Raw genomic sequence first — 24,686 nt, 5'->3', positions numbered from 1 at the left:
AGGCTCTTGGACCAGACCTGAATTAAACACTTGCGAGTTACCATAGAGTTTTTCAGTGACTCCTAGAGCTACTCCACATCACTTCTGGGTTTCTTCAGGAAGTGACATAGTGGTCCACAGGATGTTGCACCTTCCCACCCCTGTTTCCATTCCCAAGCATCCTGTGCCTGGCAACCCAACTGGATCAACAATGGAAACAGTTACAGGGGGCCCCCCTCACTGGAGGTCTTCAAGCAGACACCCCTCCATGACACTCCTTCCCAGAGCAGAGGAGTCACGATGCTTTCCCAGCTCCCTTCCTGGGTCATCAGAGCCAGGATCATTCTTCATTCTAACTACATCCACCGCACCGTTCCATATGCACACATCTTTTAGCCAAGAGGGCACCAGAAGGATCTCGGGAAGACAGATGGGACCCTTCAGAAGTTACGTCAAGGCGCACGGTGGGATGTCTTCCAGCCAAACCACCACCGTTAGCAAATAAATCATTCTCTCTCAGGAACATTAGGGGTCTGTTGTTGTTGTTTTTAAAAGGTAATCGCTGTCAAATGACTGTAAATATTTTTTATAATTCAGAGCCTTGCTTAATTTAACAGGCTCTGGGTTTTTTTAGGGCGAAACTCACATGGTACGCTAGTTGGGAGAATTATCCTTGTAATGATTTCTGTGCAGTTCCTGGGAAGAGCAAACAAATTACGTCGCTGGAGTGCCAAGTAGAAGATTTGCCGAATGTACCTGATCAAGCTGATTTAATAGGCATTCATTCTTCCTAGAGAATCCCTGGCGTTAAGAGTTTTTCGACTTTTTCCTTTCACTTATGGTGCCGGAATTACTATATCTGCTGTCTTCCAGGGCCCCTTAATCCTTTTTTAACTCAGAGGATCTCAAAAATTAACCTCAGCCTTTGAGCGTGGATGGATCTGTATCTTAGATAGTCTTTATTTCATTTGCTGCTCTTCCTGCCTCTGTATTTCCAATATACATGGAATCTTGTACAATGATAGCCCTCTTTAAGTATTTGAAAGGTTGTCACTTGGAGGAGGGCAGGATGCTGTTTCCGTTGGCTGCAGAGGAGAGGATGAGCAGTAATGGGTTAAACTACAAGTACAATGATATAGGCTAGATATCAGGAAAATAATTTCACAGTCAAAGTAGTTCAGCAGTGGAATAGGCTGCCTAAGGAGGTGGTGAGCTCCCCCTCACTGGCAGTCTTCAAGCAAAGGTTGGATACACACTTTTCTTGGATGCTTTAGGATGCTTTAGGCTGATCCTGAGTTGAGCCCCCAGGGGGTTGGACTAGATGGCCTGTATGGCCCCTTCCAACTCTAGGATTCTGTGATTCTATGATTCTATGCTTCGTGTGCAGCGTCTAGGGTTGCCAGCTCTGTATTGGGAAACTCCTGGAGATCTGGAGGGGTAGGCCTGGGGTGGAAAAAAACTGGGAGATTGCCAGTCCCCCACTGGAGGTTCTACTAGATATTGGCTGGGGGTGCATGAGGCAAATATCCGTGTTGATTCAGGTTAGATGCGTATGAAGCTGAAGAGTTGAACCAGGGAAGTGTGTGAAGCTTGCTAGTCCAATGGGGAACTTTTTAACTGCCTTTGGAATCTCTCAGTTGGAATCTCCCAGTCTCTGTTAGAATAGACAAGATCTGCAGTATGCACGATTCAAAAGCATATGACGAATATCCTACAGGGGGCATCAGAAGAGATGCATATTTAGCATAGTTAGAATAGGAACGTCCCGGCATTTTTCATATTACCTCCTCCTATGCCCTGACTGGCGCCTTCCTGCTCCTTTGAACACATTTCCATCCTGTTTGGCTCCTGAACGGACAGAATGAACGGAAGAACAGTTAGTCAGTTATACTATTAAGACTCTCCTCTCTCTCCTGTAGAAAGTCTGTTTGTTAATTCCTGTCTGGAGGTTGGCATCCCTTACTGGGGAGGACTGGCTATTTAACGACACATGCTAAGGCTCTCAGTTCCCACAGCTGCTAACTCTTTTATTATATGCTGATTTGCTGCTATTTACAGGTTATACCGCCTGCTTCAATCTTAGCTATACTGTTTGCTCAGCTAAGTATGTATCCTGACTCCCATTAGCCCTTCCTGAGAACTAGCCCTGCCCTCGCTACGTCTGTGCAATGGTTGACAAAGCCTGTTTCAAGATATCTGAAGAAGGGTGCACGCACTCAAAAGCTTTTGCCCCAAATTAAACTGTGTCGGTCTTAAAGGAGCCACTGGACTCAAACCTTGTCCTTTTGCTTCAGACCCATACTGCTACCCACCTGAATCTGTTGGAGGTTTTAACTCTGCATGCCGGGGATCTACCTCATAGGGATGGCTCAGAGGCCTGAGCGAATATGTGATAGTGCCCCTCCATTCCAGCTCCAGGACCCCTTTGGCCCTCCCCCAAGTCTCCAGGCCAGCCCTGGAGCCCTGATTTCACACCTCTGACTTGGCAAGGGTCACCAGGCCAGGACCCATCCTTCAAGCTTATACTAAACAGTGCATGTTTCCAAATAACCCTCTACTTCTGATGCCAGCCTGTTCCAAATATTGTTCTATCAAGGATGTAACAGCGACTCAGAATGTTAAATATGCCATGCTATCTGCAGGCTGTTTGGGTCAAAACTTCTTTAGTAGAACCAGACTGCAGCTGTTTTGTATTCTGCTGTAGGTGAAAGGTGACACAGCAAGCATCATTTCTTAATACAGAGAACAAATAGAGACCAGATCTTGAAGAAGAAGAAAAAAATTGGAGCTGGTTTTTATATCCTGCTTTTCACTACCCAAAGGTGTCTCAAAGCGTCTTACAATCGCCTTCCCTTCCTTTCCCCACAACAGACACCCTGTGAGGTGGGTGGGGCTACGGGAGCTCTGACAGAGCTGTTCTGTAAGAACAGCTCTAACCAGACTGTAACTAGCCTGACGTCACTGAGCTGGCTGCATGTGGAGGAGCCAGAAATCAAACTGAGCTCTTTGGATTAGAAACCACCGTTCTTAACCAAGCCCTTTCCAATATGATCTCCAATCAGACTGGAATCGAAGTCCATTTTCAATAACTGTTCGATCAATTAGAAGCTTGCAATCGACTCCTTTAAACACGACTGGGGTGCTTAAAAGAACTCTTTGCATGATGTTGAATTACAGTGCAGGGAACCTGGTGGGGGAAATCCGGATGACCATTAAGGCTCTGCATTCATTTCTCCATTCATTCGTCTGGCTGTTCACAAGAATCCAGAACACTGAATGCAAACTCCGCATCCATGCAGAAATCCTTTTTTAGTTACCTTTCTACCGAGGCAGACATGGTGAACCAGGCACTCGGTGACAGCTACTCGGTGAGCATCTCGGTGAGCGATGACAGATCTCCGTTGTGGGCAATGCGGCAGATATTTCACGGCAGGCTTGTAGCTCCAGCACCAACCGAGCAGCCGTCAAAATGGCACGAGGGTATCTAACGTCCCGCTCAACGCTGGACCGATTCCGGGGAGAGCCGTTTCGCTCCCATCAATGATTCATCCTGGAGCCGCGCAAAGCTTTTATCACCTTCCCCGTTTTGCCGGATTCAGAGGTATTGGCTCTTTATTTATTTATTTCTAATCGCTCTGCTGGAGCATAAAACGTTTTACGCCTTCGAGCGGTTCGCAGTCCGCACGACAGCCAGACGGATCGGAGCCGTCTGTCGCTTCAGGACGGCGGCTTGAAGAACTCGGATTTCTCCGCGCACATGCGAGGGAATCCGGGGTTAAACTCAGGAAACGTCAAGCCTCCCGTGAGCTGTCGGCAAATCGTATTCTCTCTCTCGAGTCCTTCCCCAGCCCATGCCATGGAAAGTATGGTTAAGTAGCAGTTGACTGATGGCGATCCTGTCGTGTTTTCAAGGCGAGTAAGCCAGTTTTCTACGTATTTTTATGGCTGGAAACAGTGTTGTACAAAGTGTCATGAACCCTGGGTTCCTGTCCCGTTTGCTACATAGTTCCCGGATATCCCGCCTGACTCTGGCAACGGGGCCGAGCTCAGGAGCAGCACCCCTCCCTTTGTCCCTCGCTTGCATTTCAAAGATCTCATCCCGCTTCCGCAGTGCGTTGCTCTCTCCCTTCAAGGTTGTCTTCCCTGGATATCCCAACCAACAGATGTGTGAACTGTTTTAACACTTAGCTATATCAAATAGTGTTCCGATCCTACTTTCCTGTGTGAATGCCTGATTCTCACCTAATGCCAATCTCTGGTCTTGCCCCCTTTTCCCACGACCCAGGTATATAGGTCCTGCCACCCCCCTACCCCAGTGGCTCTGTCAAAGTTCCCAGTCTGTGAGCATCTGCAAAGTATGGACTCTGTTTGGCGACTTTCCCAAATAAAGACTTTTTACTTAAAGCTTCAACCTGAGGCCTAAGGGTGATGTCCATGGAGTGAGTCTGCTGGGGTCCAACTGTGTGGTTCCTGTCACAAATACAAATAAGGTAAAGGTAAGGTAAAGGTATCCCCTGCGTAAGCATCGAGTCATGTCTGACCCTTGGGGTAACGCCCTCCAGAGTTTTCATGGCAGACTCAATACAGGGTGGTTTGCCATTCCCTTCCCCAGTCATTACCGTTTACCCCCCAGCAAGCTGGGTACTCATTTTACCGACCTCAGAAGGATGGAAGGCTGAGTCAACTTTGAGCCGGCTGCTGGGATCGAACTCCCAACCTCATGGGCAGAGCTTTCAGACTGCATGTCTGCTGCCTTACCACTCTATGCCACAAGAGGCTCTTACAAATACAAATACCAAGCCTTTATTGGCGTCGCAAAAAGAGTAAAGCAAAAATAAGTACCGTCACAGTCCAAACCCAAGTTTGCCAGGCAAAACCATTACAAGTAATCATGGGTGGATGTGAACTCTGCAATTCCTGATAAAATATCATAAACTGTGCTTGGCATGTTCTTTCTTTTTTTAAAAATGTCTATTCTACTTTATTACTTAGAAAATATGGTAAACTGATCTTCTTGACCTCAGTGTAAACAGCAAGGCAGAAGACCGATAATGGAGGATAAAGCACATGTTTATACACATTTATCTTAAATAATTATATCTCTGGGGGCGGGAGGGGAGAAGATATAAAGGACCGCAAATAGAGAGGAGCTGATTTATGTGGTGGTAATGCGCGAGGCGCTTTTCTGTATTTGTTTTGTAGCAACAGAGACCGAAAGTAGCTTCTATCAAGTGGCAATTTTCTGTGTTCCCTCTGTGGTTGAAGAAGAGAAGTAAAAATGATCGATCACTTAACCTCGGATAAATGGCTCGACATCACCGAGTCTGTGGAAACTCTGCTTCCACAGGCACAGATTGCGCCTTGGGAGAAAAAGGAGAAGGATGCTGCCAGCTCCCAGTTCCCACTTCGGGGAATTGCGCAGGTCAATGTGCAGAGCAGCAAGCCAGGAATGTGGCTTTCTTGCATCACAATGCTTCCTTCTAGCTGCTGGCTTTTTAAATGAAATAAATCAATGAAATACATTTTTCTCCCTTCCAATATAACTCAGAGCAAGGGACGCCATCTCTAAAAAGAACAATAATTTAGATTAAAACATAAACATTATCTAGTTACCCTCCAACTAATTACATTTCACTTATTTGGGGCCAGGGATCCTGTGCAGCTGTTCTAATGCTTTTAACACTCTTTATTTTGGGGGAGGGGGGTGTTGTACATTCTTATCCTCCATGTCTCAAAGGGGCTCCAACCAGGGTCTGCGGTACTCTCCTCCTCCGTGTTCCGTTTACAGCAACCCTGCATGTTAGGTTGGACTGGAATTGGACCGCAGGACCAGAACCAATGGGATGAAATTAATTCAAAAGAATTTTCATCTGGTAGAATTTCTTGAGAGATCTTGTGATTTAGTGGAACAGGCTTCCTCGGGAGGTGGTGGGGTCTCCTTCTTTGGAAGTTTTTAACAGATAGACATCTGGCAGAAATGCAGATTCTGGGAATTTAGGCGGATGGTGAGTGGGTGGGGAGAAGGGATTGTGTCTGAGCTTGGCTCTTGTGGCCCTTTCTTGCATGCCCAAGGAAGTGCCAATCGCCACTTTGATGACGATATTTACACCTTACTTGTCTTCCCGATGGGCAATCAAAGTAGCTGGCAATGTTTTCTCCTCCATTTTTTTGTCTCCTCCTCAACAACGCACTGAGATAACTTAGGATGAATGAGAAAGACTGGCACAAGATGCCATGGGGAAGTGGAGATAAGATACTGGATCTCCCAGATGGTAGAATCATAGAATCATAGAGTTGGAAGGGACCATACAGACCATCTAGTCCAACCCCCTGCTCAACTCAGGATCAGCCCTAAGCATCCTAGAGCATCCAAGAATGCTTAGGGCTGATCCTGCGTTGAGCAGTGGGTTGGACTAGATGGTAGTCCAATGCTCTAATCATATCATAGTCCGATGCAACATGTTGGCTCTCATATGTTCAGCAAAGGAGAGTGCCAATCCTTGGGTTTTAGTGGCAGAACCAATGACATCCTGCCACCCAAGTATCTCCTAACCATCAGCATCAATTACAGAAACATAAATAGCAAAAAAAAAAAAAAAACTCCTAAGGCCATATAACAAAGTGTGACTCTCCAGATGTCTGTGGACTACAATTACCATTACTCCTGGTTATTGTAGTCCATGGACATCTGGGGAGCCATAGTTTGGCCACCCCTGCCCTAGAGATTACACCAACTGGATGTTCATGATAACACAATACAACCCTGTATTATTCCTATAACAATAATTTCCCCTCCCTAGTAGGTAACCATTGTCTGGCATGTTTGGAAGCGCGTAAAGTACGGAGCCTCAGGAGGGACATCTCATACGAGCAGGCACATCCTTTTCCATGAGAAATACCACTCAGCACGTTCGCTGCGTCCCTCATTCCAGTCGCCGATGTAGACTCCGACAGGCCAAGATCTAGGATTTACCATTCCAGCCCACTTGAGCGAGCATGAAAAATGCAATAAAATAATTCATGCCGACAAGTTTAGAGAGCGGTATTCCCGACAGACGGGAATCTGGCTTCCAGTCACATAGCGCTTGCACTTTGTCAATAACCCAGCAAAGGAAGGCACGAATGAATCTTATTTCATTGGACAAGCAGTGCGGAATACAGATAAGACCAAGGGAGCGTATAAACCTTTAAATAAATGTTTTAGCACCACCTTGGATGGGGAGGAATGCCATTGATCCCAATCTTTTCTGACAGAAAATCAGTTCCCCTGAAACTCTCAGGCCAACCTGCACTACCTTGAGCCAATTCCTAATAAAAATGTGTTCAGGTCATCAAACTAAAGAATATGTGGGGCGTCTGTGACTTAATGGCACCCATGAAACACTCCTCTTAGCTTGCCCATTAGTTTGAAATATCACTAATTTAAATTCCTATAATACTGACCCATCCCACCAGCATCTGAGGTAAGGTAGTCAACCCTGGGTTGGAAAAAAAACTGGAGCTTTTGGGGGTGGAGCCTGAAGAGGATGGGGTTTGGGGGTGGGGAGGGACGCCAATGGGGTATGATGCCATACAGTCCACCTTTTAAGTGGCCATTTTCGGCAGGAGAACTGATCTCTGTTGCCTGGAGATGAGCTGTCATTCCTAGTTCCCACCTGGAGGTTGGCATCCCATATGGGAGGCCACCAGCAAGCTTGCCGAAGCCAAGCGAATGTGGGTTTGGTCTTAGATTTTAATTAGAAATTTATGTGAAATGGAAGTAAATATCTGGCATCTGACTGATCTTTTGGGGAAGCAGCCCTTCGCCTTTTTGAGTTCTCCACCACCGCCATTCAGCATGGCAGAGATGCCTCCAAGTTTTTTCCCCTCCAGATTTCTCCTTGGCAAAACATTTGGCAATGTCTGGCAATGTCTGGCAAAACAACGTATGGCAAACATGTTTTGTCTAGTTTGGCTTTGACTCCATGCCCAACGAGCAATTTTTAGAAATTAACCGGGGCCAAGTAGGGCTTTTGCCCAGCAAGATTTCATTGGTGGTCCAGATTTTTTTTTTTAAACGTTGCTTTGGTAGCAGCTCCTAGCACAACTCAAGGATCTTCACTGTATGGCTGAAGTTCTGTGCAGCAGCCATTTTGTAGCTGACTCTACCTCTTGTGGCAGCCATTTTGTGGCAGCCATTTTGTGGATTCACCCAGCATGCTGTGTCAGAATTCCAGAGGCGCCCGCAGACTCAAAAGGTTGGAGACCCCTGACATATAGGATTATTTTCATTTGGTCCACCTCCAAAACTGCCTTTGGGAAAGGGTGGTGGCTCAGTGGTAGAGCACCTGCATCTGAGAACACTTCCATGCCTAAAATGTCATAGATGCCTATCCAAATATGCTATGTGGAACTAGATGGATCATGTCCCTGGCTTCTTATCAAGCTGCTTCGTCTTTCAACGAAATGGCTTAGGACATTTCTTTGTCACTTCTTCAGAGTCCTGTTTGAAGCGGCCCACAATTGCAGACTGCATTACAAAGCACAATCCATTAGACATGGGCAGCGTAAAAACTATCAAAGCTATTTTTAAAAGACTATTAAACCTTTAATTAAAAGCCTGGGCAATAAGAGATATTTTACCCTGGCACCTAAACAAAAGGAAAGGGCTTCGGTTTGGAAATATCTGGAAGGGTAAATGGGAAGGCGAAGAGCCTCTTGTGGCGCAGAGTGGTAAGGCAGCCGTCTGAAAGCTTTGCCCATGAGGCTGGGAGTTCAATCCCAGCAGCCGGCTCAAGGTTGACTCAGCCTTCCATCCTTCCGAGGTCGGTAAAATGAGTACCCAGCTTGCTGGGGGGTAAACGGTAATGACTGGGGAAGGCACTGGCAAACCACCCCATATTGAGTCTGCAATGAAAACGCTAGAGGGCGTCACCCCAAGGGTCAGACATGACTCGGTGCTTGCACAGGGGATACCTTTACCTTTACCTTAAATGGGAAGGCACCTGAAGAGGGCAAGTTTTGGAGAAGGGAGGGACTTCAGTGGGGTATGATGGCAGAGAGTTAAGGATCCCCTGGTTTCACATCTCATCTTGAGGTGACAGAGAGCAGCTCTCCTGGAGAAAATGGCTACTTTGGAGGGTAGACTCCATAGCATTAAACTCCACTGAGGTTCATTCCTGCCCAAAATCCCACCCACTCCCAGCTCCACCCTCAAAGTCTCCAGGTGCCTCCCAACCCAAAGCTGGCAACCCAAGTGGTCATTTTCTCCAGGGGAACTGATCTCAGTCATCTGGATATCAGCTGGAATCTTCATCCACCCCCTTCACATTTGGCCAGCAATAATCCTTCTTTTCCATTCACAGCCATTGCCCCAAAGTCCCAATCCTGAAGCTCCTTTGGGAGGCTTGGATGCTCGATTCAAAGCCCCTTCTCACAAAGAAAGAGAGAGTCCTGATGGAGACGTACAAGGCTCTTGTTCCCCCCCCCTCCACCCCAACAGCAGTGAGTGCTCAAATTGATGGCATCCAAAGTACATCACTCGGCACTGTCGCCCCACTCTGTCCCCCTCTGATTAATAGTCCCGTCCGCCAGCAAAGGGGTCTCGGGCACAAAATGCCAAGGGGAGCAGATGCAGCAGGTTTTATATTCTCGTGATGGCCAGAATCTCATTCCGCGGTGTCAGCCCTGACTGCAGGATCTGATTATGAAATACGATGTGTGTGTAATTTAATGGCTTCTCCCTCTGCCCTTCTGGTGAGTTTGTTTCTTCCCAATGTCATTTCCCCCCCTTTTTTTGGCTTCTCTTCCGGAAGGGTAATAGAAGGAATATCATTGACCTCCCGATGCTCCGTCACCGCTCTGGGCTTCACCATAAGTTGTACGGCAGGACTTTTCCCGGCTCAGGAAAGCCTGCAACGGAGCTGAAATTAGTCATTTTATCACTCAGAGATCCAACCGTTCCCCCTTAGGAGTCCAGGGCATGTGAACAGAGAAGTTATTCCCCTTTCACCTCACAACTAAGGGCTAAATTAGCGATCCCCAACCTGTGGGCTGCGGACCACATGTGGTCCATCGACTAATTGGAGGTGGGCCACGAAGGACGCCTTCTCCCCCCCCCGGCCCTTTACTTCATCCCCCCCAGCCCTTTACAACACACTTCGGGTGTCATTGTCTCCCATCACTCCCAGATGGGACTCTCTCGTTGCAGAGAAACAAGCTCAGGGTTCCCATTGATTTGTCATTGTCATGAGTTAAAATTTCCATGAAAATAAAATGTTCCTTATGTTCATTGTTGGGGCGTATCTATATCTTATTTTGAAGGGATGTTTAAACATTACCATAGCGATCAGAGAGCGTTAGGGCAGTGGTTGAGAGTAGAGAACTACCCCCCCCCCACCGGGCCTCAGTAAAATTGTCAGGCGTTGAGTGGTCCCTGGTGATAACAAGGTTGGGGACCACTGGGCTAAATGATGCAAGACTGTGGGAGTTCTGGGAACAGAATTCCCAGTGTATTTTTTCCCGCCAAAAATCAGGTATGAGGGGACCCTTGATTTTTTATCCTTATTCTTATTAAATTTATATATTACCACCTCCCACCCCCCATGCAGCTCAGGGCCATGTACAATATACATTTACGTCCAATAAAACATGAGTATTAAAACCTTTGAACAGTAAATAAACCAGAGTATTAAAATCTCAGTGTCTCAGCAATTTCCCAATGCATCTCTCAGAGGACACTCTTCATGGAGGGGTTGTCTGCAGGAAGCCCATTTGATGTTGTTGGAACTGGCCCCAACCAAATGCTTGATGGAAGAGCTCCATCTTGCAGGTCCTGCGGAACTGAGTCAGTTCTGACTGGGCCATGGTCTCCTCTGGGAGCTCATTCCACCAAGTGAGGGCCAGGACAGAACATGCCCTGGCCTGGATTGAGGCCCTGGCCTCAGAAAATGCCCTGACCTTGATTCTTCCCTGGGGCCAGGGGTTCCTAGCTGGTTGGAATTTGCAGAGTGCAACACTCTTTGGAGGACATGGGCAGAGTGGAAGTCCCTTAAGTACACCAGGACCAGACTGCAGATGGAACAAAATACACAGGGACAAAGGTTAGGGGACAAGGTTTGCCCCTACATGATATTCTTGAGCTTGTATGGTCCTATAGAGCAAAGATTTTCCCCACAGGGACAAAAAGCAGGCAGCTGTATTGGGAACAGGGTTATGACCTAATGGTGCAAGCTTTGTGCTCAAAAGGGTTCAGTTCTGAGCATCTTCTTGTTCCGCTGACCCTCCAAAGTTCTTGTTGTTTATCTCAACTCTAATAAACTCGTGGCCTGATTCAGTACAAATCAGCTTTGTATTTTGCAGTGGTTCATGCCCATCTGTGTTTAAAAGACTGTTTGAAACCAAATAAAAGATCCAATAGTGAATTTATGAATGGACGAGAGAAACTACCAAAATGCACAACACCGGAAACTTAAGAAAACCAGAATCCCCCATGAATCATAGTAAGATGCTGGGGTATCTTAGGAACAGGGCTATATAGAGGGGAGGCTGGTCCTTGCCTTTCATCCATTTGAAAAGCCATTGCTCAAGATAGCTACTTCTTCCCCTAACTCGGAAGATAATGACAGGCCTTATTTTCAATTATGGAAATTTTCATTTTGAGCTGCCCCACACCCCAAAATCTATTCAGGAAATCTGCCAGTTCTGCGACAGGAAGAGTTGCCAACTCTGGATTTGGAAATACCTGAAGATTTGTGAGATGGAGGGGAGGGGAGGGGAGGGGAGGGGTGGGGAGGGGAGGGGAGGGCAGGGGAGGGGAGGGGAGGGGAGGGGAGGGGAGGGAGCAGTGTATAATGCCATAGAAGCCACCCTCCAAAGCAGCCATTTTCTCCTGGGAAACTGCTCTTGTTCATCCGGAGATTAATTATTACAGCAGAAAATCCCCAGGCACCACCTGGCGGTTGGCAACCCTCCCAGCAGGGGAATTTGGACAGTGCTTGGAGCAAGGAACCTCACAGCTCTTGATCCTCCAGTGACTCTAATGCAGACCTTTGCTGAATGGGGGGAGGGGAGTGGGCTATATATTTACCATCTGCCATCGTGATATTGTGTTTTAATTACGTTTTAATGGGTTCTTAAGGGATTTTACTGTACTCATGAATCCTTGTAAACCGCTGCGAAACATTTGAGAGCAGCGGTATATAAATATAAATAAACAAACAAAATAAATGTTTAGTTTTCTTTGGGTTTTTTTTGGTTGTTGCTGTTTGTTTTGTATTATCCTTCGTCAACCGGTCTCATGACCAATCTGCTTTCCCTGTTTTCCCCCCCTAAACAATAGCCTTGCCACGGCAACTCCTGGGGTTCTTTTCATAATTACCTTGATCCCACCATGCTTTTCCTGCTGCCCCCTCCCCATTTAATGAGACATACATTTAAAAGCATGATCTAATCTCGCCTTGATTGCCGTTGCATTGTGCTCAAGGTAATTACCATTCATTTGGCTTTGGAGGCTGTGCATGAATTTTCCACATGAGATTCCTTAATTTGTACATATTTTATTGCTATGAAATACACATATTGGCAAGTTGCCTAAACGGCAGCGAAGGCCTTTTGAATTCCCATCCTGGTGTGATAAAAGCAAATTAAGTGCCAGTGCAGAGACTTAAGCGACCGAGCCCTTTGCAAAGCTGTTTTATGAGCTCCACTAAATCACCCCAGTGCAACATCCATCACACACAGGTGAGAACGGAGTCGTTTGGTCCTCTTTTTAAAAGCCTTTCCTAAAGGGAAGGACGAAAACAGCAGTCCGAGCTAGAATTAATTGACTGGGCAGATCAATCCGCGAACATTTAACCTAGTGATGCTCAACAACAGCATGCGCGAGAATCGAATTTCTCCATCGCATCGTGCCAATTTTTGTCCCCACCGTTCATCATTGCAGCTGGGTATCTGGCAACATTTGTCGCCCACAGGAACATAAAAGAAGCCGTGTTGGATCAGGCCAACAGCCCGTCCAGTCCAACGCTCTGTGTCACACAGTGGTCAAAACCCAGGTGCTGTCAGGTGGTCCACCAGTGGGCCCAGAAATCCAGAAGCCCTCCCACAATGGACCCCCAAGCATCAAGAATACAGGGCATCACTGCCCCGAACTTTAGAATATAAGAGAAGCCATGTTGGATTTGGGCAACGACCCATCCAGTCCAACACTGTGTCACACAATGGCCAAAACCTAGGTGCCATCAAGAGGTCCACCATCAGGACCAGAACTCCCTCCCAGCACCAGGACTACAGAGCATCATTGTCCCAGACCTAAGAAGAGCCATTCTGAATCAGGCCAGCGGGGCCAGAACAAGAGAAGCCTTCCCATTGTCCCCCACTCCCCGAGGCACCAAGCATACCAAGTATTACAGCCCCACACAGAGTGTTCCAAAAAGACGGAGTGTTCCCCTTTGAAAGTCTGCAGAGACGGCGCCATGATGTTCTATAGCCTGATCTTGTCAGATCTTGGAAGCCAAGCATGGTCAGTACTTGGACGGGAGACGGCCAAGCAAGATTCTGCAGAAGAAGACGATGGCTAATCACTTCTGCTTCTCACTTGCCTCGAAAGTCCCTTGCTAGGGTTGTCCTAAGTCAGCTGTGAGTGGCCAGTGCTAATATACATTTGGACCCTTGTAGGCAACTACTGCTAAGGAATGCTCCAAATTTATTAGATTGATGGCAAAAGCACGCACTCCCTTAGACGGAGGAGGGCCTCCAACATCTAAATCTATTTATTCAGGAAATGCGCGTGCTTCTTTTCAAACCGGGCCAAGGTGGCTCACAACAAAACGCCGACAAAACAAAACCTATCAGCCCAACAAACCGCGTCAGTGAAAGGAATCACACCCTCAAAGGCGTGAATTAAACAGCCAGCCCAGGAGAATAAACACACGCTCTTATAAATGTCTCAAAAGAAAATGTGATGGGTAAATACTAAGAAATATATTGCAAGGAGTACCTAGTCCCAGGGCAATGCATCACAATACTAGCTATTTGCAACACATCACGAGAACCACAGTTCAGTTCACTCAAGAGACCGAGAGAAGACGCACCTGAAAGGATTTGCTATCCAGCTAGGAACTCGAGAACTTTGAGAATCCAAGTATTTATTTATTTACAACCCTTTCGTCCCACATTTAGCAAAAATTGATGAGACACATCCACGGACTCATTCTCAACCCTGATCGCCAACACTTGACGTTTGCGGGTGGCTGAAATGGCGTTCCAAGCAACTCAACTTGGAAAAGGCTCCCTCTGACCCCTCCCAAATAAACCCACTGGGAAGAAGTTGTCCCTGTCATTTTCCAGAAAGCCATGACACTGTACAACAAAAGTTGTTTTTTATACCCCACTTTTCTCTACCCGAAAGAATCTCAAAGAGTCTTAGAATCACCTTCCTTCTTTCTCCCCTCAACATTTTCGCTATGGACGTTCATAAAGAGGAGATAAAGTCCCCTGGTAACACTCCAAAGATTGATGGAATTTAGGGAAGTCCGGGGGGGTTGTGAAAGAGGATGAATGAAAGTATTTTGCCATCGAGAGTGAGGGTGGGAAGTTTTGTTCCCACTCTGATATGCTGTTTCTCTCTCACCTCTACAAATCTTGCCCTTCCCCATTGCTTCCTCCTATGCCATAATTTTAGACTGTAAATCCCTCAATTCAGGGACTGTTGTCTTGAACATTCGAAAGTGTCTTGAACATTTGAACATTAATAAATTATAATAATTGGCTTCTTGGTGTTAGGATAGCACCAGACTCTAGATGATCCCTGACTGGCTGGACCATATGGCCAATAAAAAGAAGGATCTATATATTTTTAAAAAGCAGAGACCAATGGGAAAAGCCAACAGGGCCAAAATGATATACTGGGGAAGATACAGTTGAGGAAGTCTTTCAGGAACATTGTGGGGCCCTCAAAAATGTTTGCCCAGAAAATTTCAGCTGTGCTCCAAGTGTGACAGCTTCAAATTCCATGTTACATAAATGGGTCTTCCCATCCACCAAGAATGCCCCAGGGAGAGGCTGTGGCTCAGTGGGAAAGCTTCTGCTTTGCATGCAGAAGGTCCCAGCATCTCCAGCATCTCCAGTCTACTTGTGACACTGGGGAGACCCTACCACTCTGAGTAGGCAGTACTGACCTTGACGGACCATTTGCCTGATTCGGTATAAGGCAGTTTCATATGTACGTGAAAATCAGGGTTCCCCAGCACTTTGAGCTTGTGGGCTCATCTAGAATTCTGCCATGGTATACACAGCAACAAAATGGTGGCCACATAATGGCTGTTGCAGGAGGCAGAATTCTGCCATGGCATAGTACTCACAGCAACAAAATGGCGGCCACAAAATGGCAGCCACAAAATGGCTGTCGCAGGAGGCGGAGCCAGTCACAAAAGGATCGTCTCAGCCTAATTTCAGTAACACAGTGCAGATCCTTGTGCTATGGGGGTGACAGCTGTCATAGCAACATTGGGAGAAAAATCTGCACAGCCAATCAACTCTCCAATAGTCAATCAGAAGCTTTACTGGGCAAAACCCCTATCTGGTCTTCCCCCACTTCCTAAAACATAGGACAGGCATCAGCAGACCGCATAGCACCTATCGGCACCCGTGGGGGACCCTGGTGTAGAGCATTATAATGCAAGCCACCCTAAAGTCCCTTTTCCTCAGGCAGATTAAAAGTGGCAGAAAAGTCCTCAGCTGTGGGAGGGGGAATGCCAAGGAGTTTCCAAGGGTAAGTCTCATTTCGCTGTTAATGCACTCGCTGCACGACAAGCCCGGAATCTGCGTAATTTTTAATTTAACGCAGCTTTCCCCTTATTGCCGAACAGAAAGCAGAATTGATTTTGCCCACTTCAGGCTTAATATGTGAACGCCCTGACTGACGGGAGAGGGGGGGAGGGACACCCTAAAGGGTAATAAAGCTGCCAAATGTTTTGTTAAAACAGCCATTCAGCTCGAATTGAATCTCCTGAAGAACTAGACCAACAATAGCCCTTGGTAATGTATTCTGCATTAATTACAGAGTTGACAAGAAAATTGCCCTTCAAATCAACATCATTTTCTAAAAAGAGTGGGGGGAAAGAGAAACGTTGCATGCGATCGCTCTGCTATTAGCATTTGACTGTTTTGTTCCATTCTGCCATGTGGATTCCCCCTCCCTTCCCCTCCCCTCCCCTCCCCTCCTCTTTTTTTTCCTTTTTTTTACAAACCTCTCTCAGCCATGTTAAACTATCAAAGCGAGTCTGCTGATGGAATTGAATTCAAACGAGATGCAACTATTAACATTTAAATGCATGATTAAGATGCCCTGTGCAGAATGCAAAACAATATGGTTTTTGCAAGGCGGCTTGATCAGGCCAGCGGGCCGGAAGTCCTGCGTCCTGCTGCTGCAACACACCAAGAGCCGTATCCTAGCCATGGCCTTCTGCATTGGGTTGTGAGAGCCATTTTTGTTGGGGGAGGGGGGCTCAAAAATCAGCTAATGTTGACGTTCGCTTTGAAAAATCACACATTTGACACAGCCAAAGAAATGCCCCCTCCCAACTCTTTACCATGGCTAACATTGTCAGCATTTTGACATGCATTTGTGCGTGTGCAAGCAACACACACACACACACATGGGTTTGATACCATTGTCCTTTTCCTTTGCTTACACAATCCTTAGTCCTAGCTAACAGTATTGCCATTCATTCAGATTGGCTCTGGGACTCACATGGTTTTGTTAATCATAGGTGCTTATGGAATTTCCTCACTGTGGTCATCCCCATCTCTTCTGACATTGCCCTTTTTATCCACTAGGCTCTGCCCATGCTGATCAAGCCCATCACCAACCTGTCTCTTGCTGTTCTCTTAACTCTTGCCTTGCCTTGCTCAACTCCAGCTGGGTCTGCATAGAAGAAGAAGAAGAAGAAGAAGAAGAAGAAGAAGAAGAAGAAGAAGAAGAAGAAGAAGAAGAAGAAGAAGAAGAAGAAGAAGAAAAGTTGGTTCTTATATGCCGCTTTTCCCTACCCGAAGGAGACTCAAAGCGGCTTACATTCGCCTTCCCTTTCCTCTCCCCACAACAGACACCCTGTGGGGTGGGTGAGGCTGAGAGAGCGCTGATATCACTGCTCGGTCAGAGCAGTTTTATCAGCGCCGTGAGGAGCCCAAGGTCACCCAGCTGGCTGCATGTGGGGGAGTGCAGAATCGAACCCGGCATGCCAAATTAGAAGTCCGCACTCCTAACCACTACACCAAACTGGCAGAGCTGCCACTGTCTTCTTATCATGAGGTGCCCACCCTGTCTTGGAGGTCATATTGCCTTTTGCCCAGAAAGTGGAGCCTCCTTTGGCCTCCATGGACACTTTGGTGCACACCCACCTCCATTTCTTCCTGGATTTTCATGTTATGAATTATGCACTTCCATCACTGAAAAGACCCTACTGTGTATTAACACCCACCATACTTCAGGATGCCCACAAAACAAGGTCTCAGGTGATAACCCAAGGTGGTGAAACTTCTCTCCTGAGCCCAGAGCAATTTAAACCAGGGGTAGTCAACCTGTGGTCCTCCAGATGTCCATGGACTACAATAGTCCATGGACATCTGGAGGACCACAGGTTGACTACCCCTGATTTAAATGACAAAAACAGCACCTTGATCTTGACCTGGAGTTGCATAACTGGAGTAATAATGATTCATATAGCTTATGCCTGCTACTTGATTGGCAGCTACATTTTGCACCAGCTACATATGGAGTGATGGGATGACCCCGAAGGCATGTGTGTGATTAAATCCTTTCCTGTTGAACCAATAGCACAGTTGGCAAACAGCACTCCTACCCATTGCTACCACTTGCACATCCAGATTCTGAAGCATTCCAAAGTTATCAGTTTCCAGGGGGCAGTGCAGCAAGAAACTAGGGAAGACAGCCTAGAGAATCCCTTGGAAGTTACATCACATCCTTTCCTGGAAGGAACATTTATCCTCAACATCTCCTGGCATTTGTTCCAGCAGCGATAGGAACCCCACCTGAGGTACGTGGAGGTTAGGCAATAATTCCTAGGCAAGAATTCTTCCAGAATTACAACCGACCACCAGACTATAGGGATTAGTACCCCAGGAGAAAATGGCAGCTTTGGAGGGTGGACTCTTTGATGTGCCATAGACTCTAGGAGAAACTGAGGCTCCTCCTCCTGGAAATCTCCCGGAATTGCCGAACCATAGCTGGCAACTTTAGCCACTTTCCTACCAATACTCTGTACTGGCCTGAACGGCCGCTTCAGCAGCCAAAGCACACAAGCCTACTCCACAGTGTCTCTCTAGGAATTTCCCCATGTCTCTATCATCTTTATGACAGAGGTGGGGAAAATTCCTACAGCTGCATCCGGAAGTGACATCACAGCTTCCCCAAACTCCACCCTCTTCAGGCAGTGCCCTCAAAATTTCCTGGCTACTCTAAGAGTGGGGTTTTGTTCGACCTCTGAGAGAGGGCAGAGTGACAGCTTAGGCCTGTAGCAAGGAAATATTTCTTACACAGAAATGTTTGTTTGTGTGGTCCACCCAGATACTGGTTCAACACCCTATGTGTGTGTGTGGGGGGGGGGGAGAGCTGTATCCGTAATGCTCCAGGCTGGAGAGCCAGTTTGGTGTAATGGTTAAGAGTGCGGGCTTCTAATCTGGCATGCCGGATTCGATTCTGCACTCCCCCACATGCAGCCAGCTGGGTGACATTGGGCTTGCCACAGTACTGATAGAGCTGTTCTGACCGAGCAGGAATATCAAGGCTCTCTCAGCCTCACCTCCCTCACATGGTATCTGTGGTGGGGAGAGGAAGGGAATGTGATTGTAAGCCGCTTTGAGACTCCTTCGGGGAGAGAAAAGTGGCATATAAGAACCAACTCTTCTTCTTCTTCAGTAATATCGGGGCTCTCTCAGCCTCACCCACCTCACAGGGTGTTTGTTGTGGGGAGAGGAAAGGGAAGGCAACTATAAGCCGCCTTGAGCCTGCTTCGGGTAGAGAAAAGCGGCATATAAGAACCAACTCTTCTCCTTCTTCTTCTTCTTCTTCTTCTTCTTCTTCTTCTTCTTCTTCTTCTTCTTCTTCTTCTTCTTCTCCCAATGCCTGACTCCTCGTTTTTCTGTTAGTTGTGCTTGAAACGGCACTAGAGCACACCCATTACACTCATGCCAAGGGTTATTGCCAGCATTTCTGATCCTGCAAATTAAAAGCTTATTAAAAAGGGACAGAATGAAAGAGATACTTCAGAAGCTATATTCTCATGGCAATGTTCTAAACGGTGAAAGCAGCCCGGCTCTTCTTTTTACAAGGCAAGCCCCATAAAAATTAACGGCTCAGATCATAATAATTCCAAGTGTTTCTCTTTCGTATGCAACTAATTTTTTGGTGTGTTCCCATTTGCTGCTTCAACACAGACCCATTGGGGGGTGGTAATAAAGCCTCATCTATCCACTCTGGACACAAGGAAAATAAGTACGTGGTTATGGGATGTGTTGACAGCAGGATTTGTAGGGCTAATTTGTTCGCAGAGCAGGAACCGCACTCAAAGCTAAAAGCTCATCAAATATCTCTTACCACAATAGCCTTGTGCCGGCTGCATAGTTTCAGCATCTCACAAATCAATGAGAAAAGGAAAAAGAAAACAATCCAGTTTATTAGATTTGTATCCCAGACTTCTAAGGAAGTCAGAGCAGAAGAAATTTATGCTTTCGGCAATCCAGTGGAGCAGGTCAAGCTGAAATACGGTTTCAACTTGTATAAGACTCCCCGATAGAGTTCCTAATACCACCTTGGAAATACCCGGAAGATTTGAAGGGCAGCACTTGAGAATGGTAGAAGAAGAAGAGTTCTTTTTTTATCCCCCGTTTTTCTCTACCAGAAGGAGTCTCGAAATGGATTACAATCACCTTCCCTTCCTCTTTCCACCACAGGCACCCTCAAGGTAGCTGGGGCTGAGAGAGCTCTGATATTACTGCTCTGTGAGAACAGCACTATCAGAGCTGTGATGAGGCCAAGATCAACCAGCTGGCTGCATTTGGAGGATCGGGAAATCAAACTGGGCTTGCCAGATTAGAAGCAGCCACTCTTAACCACCACAACATGCTGGATGGTGTGATATAACTCCCAAGAGATGTTCCTGGCTGCCTCCCCAGTCTCGGTGGTCTTTACCATAGAGACCAGGAAAGATTCCTAGAAGGTCACTATGTGAAGGCTATTTTTGTCTGCTACTCCTCAGTTTCTCAGGGAAGGGGAATTGAGGCAGGGGCCAGGCAACTGTCCCATCAAGAAATGACCCCACAGTTATGGGGACTACCGCTGTTTATGCTCAGCACAGCACCAAAATATACTGGAAAAGAAGGAAAAGAAATTAAGTTTAGGATCCGATCAGGTCATATTCTAGACCAGGGATTCCCTACCAGGGGTCCATGGACCCTTGAGGGTCTGTGGGAGCTCCAGAGGGGGTCCATGGCCTTTCCCCTCCTGCATAAATTGACTTGGTCACAAGCTAGGGAATTGGCTGCCTCTATCTTGGGGGCTTGCTGGGTGGGCTGTGAGCATAAAAATCAAAATGAAGCAATTAGTTGTGGCATGATATGGGGGTCTGGGCTGTCTTCTCAACTCCTGACCTTCTTTCCAGCCTACATGAGGCAAAGCCACCATAGTAGTATTAAAGGAAGGGCAATGGGTATGGTTGGTTATCCTACTTCCAAGGGGCGTGGCAGGGAGGCGTGGCCAGCTCACATCACTTCCAGGGGTCCTTGAAGCCTGAAAATATATTTTAGGGGCTCCTCCATGATCAGAAGGTTGAAAAAGGCTGTTCTAGACAATCCAAAACTCAGTCCAAATTATTCTTGGGTGAGCAGAGCAGAGACATAACCTCTGATGTCTAGAGGCTGTCCCATTTTGGAGTTCTAATAATATTTATTAATTAAAATGTTTGAATCTTGCTTTTTTCCCCTGGTGGGACCCAAATATGACTCACAACAGAAGGGGGGGAAAGCATACCATTTAAAAAACAAAAACAGAAAACAAACAGCCAACGATATTTTAAGCTTATCCAGAATTGAACAGCTGGCTCATGCAAGGGCACCAGCTAAAATTCAAAAGCTTGAGGGGTTGCGCCTCTGGCTGCAGCCAAACATTTCAGCCGCACTGAATGAGATCAAGCAGTTGTTCAGTGAGAAGACGCAAGCCAAGATGTTTCTTCCCCTCCTGGCCCTCTCTGCTACTGCTATAGTTCCTGCTATTGCGATTATACTTAAGGCTAACCATGTGTCAAAGAGCCTCTTGTGGCGCAGGGTGGTAAGGCAGCAGGCATGCAGTCTGAAGCTCTGCCCATGAGGCTGGGAGTTCGATCCCAGCAGCCAGCTCAAGGTTGACTCAGCCTTCCATCCTTCTGAGGTCGGTAAAATGAGTACCCAGCTTGCTGGGGGGTAAACGGTAATGACTGGGGAAGGCACTGGCAAACCACCCCGTATTGAGTCTGCCATGAAAACGCTAGAGGGCGCCACCCCAAGGGTCAGACATGACTCGGTGCTTGCACAGGGGATACCTTTACCTTTAACCATGTGTCAAACATATCTCTGGTAATCACTTTCAAGGCCATACACAGACTAGGCCCTGACTACCTGAGAAACTGCCTCTCTACCTATGCCCCACAGAGAGCACTCCACTCCACTAAGCCCCGGCCCCAGGGAAGCTCATCTGACCTTGACCGGAGCCTGGGCTTTCTCTGGTCTGGCCCCCACCTGGTGCAATGAGCTCCCAGACAACATCAGGGCCCTGCCGGAGCTAAAACAATTCCACAGGGCCGGCAAAAGGGAGTTTTTCCACCAGGCTTTCATTCAGGGCAAGTAAATCTACCACTGACTAGAGCCAAGAGGTCTCTCCCATGATCAACTGCACCCGGAGAAGAGGAACCGAATCCACAGTAGAGTAAAGCTGAATCCCAGTGTCGATTGTTTAACTGGACCGGCGAAACCAAGATGTTCTCTACTCTACTGGCTTATGAAAGTTGAGACAAGTAGTTCTTACTGTTAAAAATGTTACACATCCAAATCAAGATGTTTTTTCCACTGTATTATGTACCTGTATTATGAAAGTTCCAACGTGAACCGCCCTGAGCCGCAAGGAAGGGCGGTATATAAGCATAATATAATAAAATAAATATATCTGTCTCGAAAGCTTATATGAGACAGCCAAGACTGGGGGAGACGAAGGTGATGTTTGAAGCCAAAAGACCCCAAAGTGAGAAGTGGTGTTTGGTTTTATTTACTTGTTTAATCGTTTCTAGCCTGCCGTTACCCATCCTCGAGCGGACATTGAAAGCCATAAAAATAGCATAAAATATTTAATCGCAACAGCATAATAAAAATATTTGCTGCAACGGAATGCCATAAAATGGCAAGCAACGCTCTGTGATGAATGAGAACAATAAGATTTTAGTAATAAAACATCGACAGCAGTGAAGGCTTGAAGCGAGCCACAAGAGCTTGTGGAGAGCTGGTAGAGAAGACCACAGGTCCCTCTTCAAGGCATGATACTGGCAAGCCTTGGCCCACCAAAATTGGAGCCCAGCAATATCTTAAAGACTTAAAGATCAGTACAATATCCCAGCCTTTTCCAGCCTTTTGACTATGGAGGCATTCCTGAAATGCTTCAAGTACCCCTAAGCCTTCCAAAAAAGCCATTTCGCCAGGGGAATTGTCTCATCTGGAGTCCAGTTGTAAATCTGGGAGACCTCCAGCCACCACTTGGAGCTTGGCAATCCTATCAGATACACATGATAACTAGTCTAACCAGTCTGAGACTTGTACTTGGTAGGGGATTTGCTGGCAGGGACATGGTGAGGGGTTATGTCATAAATGTGATGGCATCTCTTCTAGGGAAACTACAGAAGAGACCACGGTAGTCTTAGGAATCACCAGAAACTCTATAGTGAACCCTTATGAGCATGCAGCTGTTCCCATAGCTATCACTGTTGTTCCTGGGGGGTTCCCAGAAGTGACATTATCACATCTGCAAAGCTAGTGAGTTTTGAGGTTTGTTTGTTTTTCCATTTCCCCAACCCATCACAGCTTGGAGGAGCAGCAGACAACAGGAGTTCTAGGCTTTTTTTCAGAAAGAGCAGCTCTGTCTGTGCTTTAGTAGAAGAAAGGAATTGACTCCATTGGGCTATCTGCTGTTGTGTGGAATTTAGTCCGCCTGCAGCCTAGCCACAGAGGCTTGCAATATGCTGCTTTTGTAACTACTCTTTGAGCTTTTGTACTCTGCTTCATTAAGGAGACTAAAGCAGATGGCTGTGATATTCTTTCCAATTTTTATTGCACTTTTAAAACAAGAAAAAAAGAAAAAGCAATAGATGACAATACAATATGAATGTTGTTCTCAATCCATGAAAATAATATGTTAAATAAAAAATAAAGCTAAAATACACTTTTCTACAACAATCAGAACTTATTACATATTGCTTTTTTCATATTCCAGAAAGCAATTCCAACATACAAAAAATTATCAGGGGATTCTCTGTGTAATAAACTAGTTAACTTTTGTTCAACCATAGATCCATGGCAGGTCTTGTTGCTCAACTATTAGATATTTTGTAAATAATATTTCCCAGTAAAGATTCTCTCTTTTAAACCTCAAAGCACTTCGAGTCTGGATCTGTGCCTCATCCACAAAGTTAATTAATAACTGCATACTTTCAAAATGCTCTGTTGCTCTGAAGCTCTATTTCTCTGGAGGGACTCAGGACCAAGCCAAGTCCAAAATTTCCAACACTGTTTTAGAATGTCCACAAAAATGGCTGCTACAATTTATCTTCAGTTACACAGTGTAGATCCGTGTCCCATGGTGAGAGTTGTTGTCAAAGAAACTTTTCCCCCATATTCTACACAACCAATCAAACCTCTACTGGCCAATCAGAAGCCTTGCTGGGCAAAAATTCCATCTGACCTCACCCACTTCCTAAAAATATTAGCAGGTGCCTCAGAGGCACCATTTTTGGATCCTCTGCTTTAGAAGAAAAGCAAGAACCCCATCTTTGTGAAGCAAGGGACATGTTAACTGTCCAAAATGTCTCCAGCATATTATGTGATGTTCTGTATTGATTTCCCATTTGTTCCCATTTAGAATTACCTGCTTGAGTCAGCTGCCAAATGTACCTGCTTGGTAATGTGTCCAAATTTATTAATGGCCCCGTTTTAATAATATTTTCATTGGAAATTTAATTTCATTGACACATTAGCCCTGTATTACTTATTCAAATACAAAGTTTTACAGCTCTATTAGCAATAATTCATTATCGCTCCCTCCTGGTTTGAGGAAGGGATCAGTACACTTGGAGTGCATCCAGACGTTTTAATTGAAGCTACTCAGGAAACCTCCCCATAGTTTAGATCATTTGCACACACAGATTTGGAGATGATTAACAAAACTTATGGAAAGCCTCTACTCTCAAGAGCCAAAGTGCAGTCTTACCTGGAGTTACGTGGAAAACAGCCAACTGGTAATAGCAACACGGAAGTCCAAAGGTGCGGTCAAGGATTAATTGGTCATCTTAGTTGCCTTCTCCTGTGCTTTAGCCAGCTCATGTGAACCTACATGAAGCTGCTTTATACTCTATCACAGGGGTAGTCAACCTGTGGTCCTCCAGATGTCCATGGACTACAATTCTCATGAGCCCCTG

The 24,686-nt window shown here is 46.3% G+C and overlaps 1 long non-coding RNA gene across 1 annotated transcript; it reads right to left on the bottom strand.

Moving 5' to 3' along the window:
- Positions 1-1,542: 1,542 nt before the first annotated feature.
- Positions 1,543-17,461, bottom strand: LOC143824338 (uncharacterized). The gene is made up of 3 exons (XR_013226752.1): positions 17,439-17,461; positions 4,392-4,449; positions 1,543-1,827 (listed from the first exon to the last, which is right to left on the bottom strand). It is a non-coding gene; the product is annotated as an uncharacterized LOC143824338 (long non-coding RNA).
- Between the last annotated feature and the right edge of the window lie 7,225 nt (positions 17,462-24,686).

The sequence above is a fragment of the Paroedura picta genome, chromosome 15 (genome assembly GCF_049243985.1).
Source record: "Paroedura picta isolate Pp20150507F chromosome 15, Ppicta_v3.0, whole genome shotgun sequence".
NCBI lineage: Eukaryota > Metazoa > Chordata > Lepidosauria > Squamata > Gekkonidae > Paroedura > Paroedura picta.
Note: the sequence above shows the minus strand (reverse complement) of the source record. Positions and strands in the feature narration are given on the sequence as shown.